Source organism: Piliocolobus tephrosceles, chromosome 7 (genome assembly GCF_002776525.5).
Source record: "Piliocolobus tephrosceles isolate RC106 chromosome 7, ASM277652v3, whole genome shotgun sequence".
NCBI lineage: Eukaryota > Metazoa > Chordata > Mammalia > Primates > Cercopithecidae > Piliocolobus > Piliocolobus tephrosceles.
This window is the reverse complement of record NC_045440.1, coordinates 26,650,455-26,656,660: the sequence shown is the minus strand read 5'-3', so window position 1 is coordinate 26,656,660 and position 6,206 is coordinate 26,650,455. Positions and strand designations below refer to the sequence as shown.

The 6,206-nt window shown below is 53.4% G+C and overlaps 1 protein-coding gene across 7 annotated transcripts in view; it reads left to right on the top strand.

Moving 5' to 3' along the window:
• The first annotated feature begins 1,440 nt into the window (after positions 1–1,440).
• ZNF395 (zinc finger protein 395) overlaps positions 1,441–6,206 on the top strand; it is a 41,023-nt gene continuing 36,257 nt past the window's right edge. For 4 of the 7 annotated variants that reach the window (XM_023216812.2, XM_023216811.1, XM_026453973.2 and 1 more), the window contains exon 1: positions 1,548–1,910. The gene's annotated coding sequence lies outside the window, so the exon portion shown is untranslated. Of the gene's footprint in view, positions 1,516–1,547; positions 1,911–6,206 lie in introns of those variants that run through there. The other 3 variants (XM_023216809.2, XM_023216814.1, XR_002732534.1) reach the window with 3 other exon arrangements.

Here is a 6,206-nt window from a genome sequence, read left to right as displayed (position 1 = left end):
AAGTGATAGGATTACAGGCATGAGCCACCACGCATGGCCTAAATATTCCTTGAATAATTAAATACAAAATTTCAATCTGCATTTTCATATTAATGTAATTGCGGTGATCCCCTCAACGTTTTGTTCTTCTTCTTAGTGCAAACCAGAAATGTTTCCTTGAGGGTGAGAGTTAAAGGGTAGAACCAGTCTTTGCTGAATTACAGGGTAGCACGATTATTCTATAGCGGGACTTAATGACAATACCAGCATTTTTTTTTGGACTATACAATTCTTTGTTGTGGGGGGCTGTCTTGTGCACAGTAGGATGTTTAGCAGCCTCCTTGGCCTAGATGCCAGTAGCACCCCTCTCCCAATTGTGACAATCAAAAATGTCTCCAGACATTGCTGTCTCATCACCCCCAACTGAGAGCCAGTGTCCTATAGGAATTTTGGTTCTAGTTAGATAATTTTCTTATTTCACAAATGGTGGGAGATGGAGGAAGGGAAAGAATACTTATTTGCTATGAGCTAGACACTCTTATCTATGTTATTCCATCTTGCAGATGAAGAAGCTGGGGTACAGAGAGTGGAAGAACCTGCTGGAGATCATAAAATGAATTTAGCTCAGTCAGGACTGCAAGCCGGTTTGTCTGACTACAAAGACTTTAGCCCTTTTCCCGGACACTCCCACTGCCTCTTTGCCAGAAAAACAGCACACCTCAAACCCAAGGTGAAATGCAAATTCAAAAATTATGTCCAAAACATATTTTAAAACGTTTTTTGGGGAGAGGAATTACTGCCTTTGGAGTCATTAAATTTGCTTGAATATAAATATCCAACACCATAATATAGACACGGGGCCCCCTCACCACCGTTGTGGCGCTGGTCTTATCTCTGAAAAACACAGAACAACACAATGAAACAACTTCAATTCTCCTTGTTACAAATTATCCAAAAGCCAGAGCCTAACGGTGCCAAAAGCAACCGGTCTTGTTTACGTAAGGCTTGAAGGCTAATAGTTAACTTTCTCCCATTTATTTCCAGCAACAGTAAATAACGCCTCACTTTACACCGACAGAGGAGTGAGATGTCATGAAATGGGGAAGAAAACATTGAGTCCAAAGGAAAATGGGAGGGCGCTTTCCAGCTTCCTCCCTCTGGCGCGGGCATGGGCGCTTGGGGCGGCCGGGGCTGCGCCGCCTGGGTCCCCCCGGCCCCAGCTGAGCTCCAGTCCACGGCACCCCAGCTCTCTGGCTCCCTTCCCGCCCTGGGTCGAGCCCGGCCCCTCTCGGAGAAGCCTGTCCCAGAGTCAGGCCTGGAAAAACAACAGCGAGAGAAACTTTGGCTCGGTGCGAAAAGCCAAGCCTCAAGTTTGGCTCGGGGCTGCAGCTGCCGGTTCCGATCGGGGGGCGGGGCGGGGTGTGTATGTGTGTGTGGGTGGGGGGGGGGTCAGCACTCGGTCAGGTTCAAGTGCGCATGTGCGAGAGGAGTCGCTCGGGCACTTATTGAGCGCCGACTGTCTACGAGCGGCCGGGGGTGTGTAGCCCAGGCGCGCTGGGGGTGTGCTGGGCGGGTGCGGGGACGCGGGGGCGCCGGGGCGCGGGGGGCGGGCGGGGGTGTGTCCCAAGTGTAGCTGCTGGGCGCCTGCTGGCAGGCGGGCGTGCTGCTCCGCTCCCTTCCCGGGCGGGAATCCGGGCCGGGTTGTGGCCGCGGCCGCGTACGTGAGCGCAGTGTCCCGGGGAGGAGGGCAGGCCGGCCAGGTGGGCGCCAACCGAGCCTCGGCGGGCGGCCGGAGCGGAGCCGGGCCGCGGGCCGCGCCGGGAGGGCGGGCAGGGCCGCGGCCGCTGCAGCCCGGAGCTGAGCTAGCCGTCCGAGCCGAACCGTCCGAGCCGGCGAAGCAGGGCGCGCGCTGCCGCTCGTGGCGGGCTGAGGTGAGCTACGCGGGGACCTAGCGGCGAGGCAGCCGGGGACGGGGACGGCCGCGAACTTCCCACGCCCCGCGCGCCCGCGGCTGTCGGGCCAGCGGCCTGGGGGGTCCGGGGGTCTGGGAGGCCGAGGCCGCGGCGGGCGGGGCGCGGGGCGCTGCGGCAGGGCCGGGGTGGCGGGTGGGGGTGGCTGCCGCTCCCGCGCGTCGCCTTGTTTACCTCGCCCGCCGCCGGCGTCCCCTCTCGGAGCCCCCTCCCGACTTCGGGCGGTCGGGACTTGCTCCTCGGAGGGACACGGACCGGCCCGTCTGCCCCTCCCCGGCCCTTTCCGGCGGGGCAGCCCGCCCGGCCCTCCCGCGCCCCGCGCGTTCCTGCCGGTTCCTGCCCACTCCAGCCGGCGCGCGAGGCCAGGCTGCGGGACGGGCGGGACAGGGGGACACACCCTCCGCCCGCGGGCGACCCGCGCCCCTCCCGCCCTGGCGGCCACCGCCCCCTCTGCCCGCGCGCTCTCGCCCGGTCTCGCCTCCCCCGGCGCCCCTGGCCCTCCCCGGCGGTGGCACTGTGGGCTCACGCGGGTGCCTGGGCTGGGGGGGCCTGCACAGGGAGTTTGTCTTGTGCAAACAATTTCCAAGGCAGCGTTTTCTTCCCTGCCTGGGAGTGCAGGGCTCAGCGCCTTCACTTTGGAACTGACTCAGAGACCTAAAGAAGCCCACCTGGCCAGCGGGAAGGGGTGGCCGCCGCCTCCTGGTTTTGCGCAGCCCTGGCCAGTTCCCGGTGGCCTTGGAGGACTTCCACCGGGCAGGCGTTCCCATGATGCCAGGCTGCCAGGCGCGGGGGATTCTTGCAGGCCGGCGCTGCTTTCCTTAGAACCCCCTTTCTAGAAAGGTACACTTGGGGGTTTTGCTTCAAAGTGAGTGATCCACAGGTATCTAAGGCTTTCTTGACACCCTCCCTAGGCGTTGTGTAAACAGAAGCGCTTGGTCGCAAATACCTCGAAACACAAGGGAACATAGCCATTAAGTTCAACTCCACAGGTCCTTTTGGGGAGCTGCTGTGCTCTCAGCACGGTGCCAGGCCGTCTGGGAGGTGGGGGAGGCGGGGGAGGCACCGAAGAGACCCCAGGCTTCAGGAAGCCTAGGACTAGGTGGAAGTGATTTAGGAATTTACGTTCAAGTTAATGTGCAGTGGCTGCCTGAGTTAGTGGAGATGCTGGAGAGGGAGCAGATCAGATAAAGGAAAGAGGAGATTGGGGAGGGGACTTGGAGTACTTAGTTTTGAAATAAATTATGCCTGTGGAGAGAAACTCACCCATAGGGCCCAAAGACAAGAAGAGAAGTAAGTAACAGGTGGGATACTTTGCAAAGCGGGGCAGAGGAGCAGAGGCTCATACCTGTCTCCGGGAGGGAGGAGACAGAAGGTGTAAGAGATGATTCCCTCCCTCCCGGGCTTCTACCCTCATAGAGGGGACAGAAGGTTGTGAGCATGTGAAATCAGACGCCAAGAGAGGGAAGGGTGACTGTTCAGAGTGCGAGGTGCAGAAATAGTTCTGTTGGAGTCAGAGAAGGGAGTTGTGGGCAGGGATCAGTCACCAGGACTGGAGGCTGATGCTCTTGAGATAGGCTATGAGGTGGGAATGAACATGGCTTTCCAGAGAGACAAGGAGATGTCCTTGGCCAGACCAGGGAATGTATCCCGAACAGTAGGAGATAGAGATGGAGAGGAACAATGGTTGAGATTGTGAAAGTCTTAACCCTTTTGGTGATTGCATGCCACCCTGTGTGTCCTAAGGAGACATTCAAGGTTTTTGAGTGAGGGAATGGTGTAATGAACAACTGTAATGGAAGGGTTTTGGAAAGTCATGTTGGGGGGACACATCAGTGAGCAGGCTGTTGCAGTTGTAGGGTGGCCAGAGTTTGCACTGGATCATTGGAAGTGAAAAAGGTGGGTTTGAGAAACATTACTGTTGAAATAATCTGTTTACAGGGCAGGGTGAAGGGATGAGATGAATGGAAATTAATTCTTGGTGGAAACTGATTCTACGCCAGGGCCTTGGAGCTGCTGTAGTTAGTAACTTGAGAAATCGGAAGTGTGTATTTTGGAGAGAAGGAATTGACTACTCAGGCTATGGAGAAGTTTCTTGTGGCTGCTGAGATATCCAGATGTTAGTGTCCTGCAAGCAGCTATGGCTGTGAGATGGGGGGAGCCTAAGGGGGACGGTGTTGCAGAGGCTGCAGAAGCCAGGAGAGGAAAGGGGCTCAGAGGAGAAGTTGAGAGGCTGCTGGTAATACGGGGGGCAGCGGAGGATGCCCCTGAGTGGTACTCAAGGCCTGAACCCAGGGGCTTGTTTCCCTCTGCTGCACTGCCATTCCCATGACATTGCTTGGTTCTGAACCTGAAGTTGGAAAAGAAACTGGGCACTTGGGCCCTGAGGAGGATGGGGCTGTTGATTTTTCTAATCGTCAGTGTGGACTGGAGGTTAGAAGGGAGTAGAATGGGATTTGCTAAAGACAGTAAATTGCTGGGCTTTGAAACATTTTGAACTTCTCTGGGGTGGAGGGTGGAGGGTTGGGGGTAGGAGTGAGAGAGTAGGGGAGGAGGACATTAACCCCAAGGATATTGTGATTCCCAGGGCTGTTCCAACCAGAGCCTGGCACCCTGCAGGTAGAGGGGAGCTGGTGCCTTTTTTCCTGAGCTCTGTTCATGTTGCAGGGGTGACACAGGGTGATTTGCTGAACAAATTCCCCAAGCCTCGACTTGCAACATCTGAATTTGAATGATGATTGCAGAAAGTTGTGGAATGAGCTGAGAATGTAATTACTGTTACTTAGCCTCCTTGTTTCTCTGAGATGCAGGATCAGTGAACTAGTAGAAGAGGACTTGGGAGTCAGATATTTTTCTTTATAGAGTGTGTCTGACTGTCCAGAGAGTAACTGCATGAAGCAGTGGTCAAGCTACTTTACTCATTGTAAAGCAGTGTCTACTGTTTTGACTGTGACTTACATTAGGAAATGAAATTTACATGTGACTTGGTACATACAATCATGTATATAAAAATCTAATGTAAGTTCCTAAAATACCTACCTCCCTTTGCTTGGTGTCATCTCCTCTGACGTTTCTATTTTCTAGTCTATTATTTTTCATTTAAAAACCTATTGTCTCCCACTAAGTTGATCTAATTGTTCTCTAATGGATCATAACCCACAGTTTGAAAAATACAGAGAGTTTTCGCATTCAGTGAGTATTTATTAAGCTTTTTGAAGAGCTACTGTCGTACTGAAGGTGGAAGAAAGCATGAGGAAGGGTGGAAGATTTACAGTCTCTTTGGAAAGATGAGAGACACCTTGATTAAGGAGCAAGCCAAGATGATTAAATGCCAACATGAAGAATAACTACCTGTGGGGTTCAGAGGAGGGGGCGTGTTCTGTGCTGGTGTGGCTTGGAAAAAGGTCTGGGGACAAGGAAGGAAGCCTAGGCTGAACTGTTTTTGGTGTCTCAGGGTGCTACAGATGTGGGGAGGTATAGAGTGGGCAAAGCCTTGGAGTTAGGAATGTGTAAAGTCTAAGATTGTGTAAGAGAGAAGAACAGAGGTTCTTGTTAGAGATTAGGGAGAAATCAAGTTGTTAAAGTGGGCTGGGGTCATATATAGGGCAAAGGTTGTAAACCGGTGGCCAGGCAGTGTTTTAAGCTTACGGATGTGTTCTAGTTTGGACTACATAAAGTTGTTTAAAAATTGGGAAAAAATCCAGAAAAATATCTGGATTTGCAGCTCTTTTAAAGAGTCAGATCTGGTGTTCATCTCAAGCTGAGAAGGGTGTCCCCTATGGACAGGAGACCGGCTCGTGTTCCCCGGGCTTCCTTTTGCCACAGTCCAGTCACTTTCCATTCTCCACTTAGTCCTGTAGGCGTTTTGCTCTGCGACCTCAGTTTTCAAGAGACTCGAATGCCGGGCCAGGAAATTCAGGATTGCTGTCATGGGCCCTGGGTGGCCATTGAGGATTCCGGGTAGGAGTGTGGCATTATGGAATCCGAGATATTTCTGTGCACCGGATTTGTTTTAGGCAAGTCAACAGCACTTTTTGAGGAGCTGCTGGCTGGGACTTTGAAATATTTTTATGATGATGGGAATGGAATTACAAAGGGCTTTGACCTGTGTTCTTCATAGGAAGGCAAGTTTCAAGTGACCCCAAGATTTCCCCAGCCTTCCCATTTTCCGCTTCTGACTGGCAGGGATCTCTGAGAGTGATGTTGAGGTCCTATCTTGGTGAATTGTGAGTCACAGCCATCAAGGGCCATATGATGTAC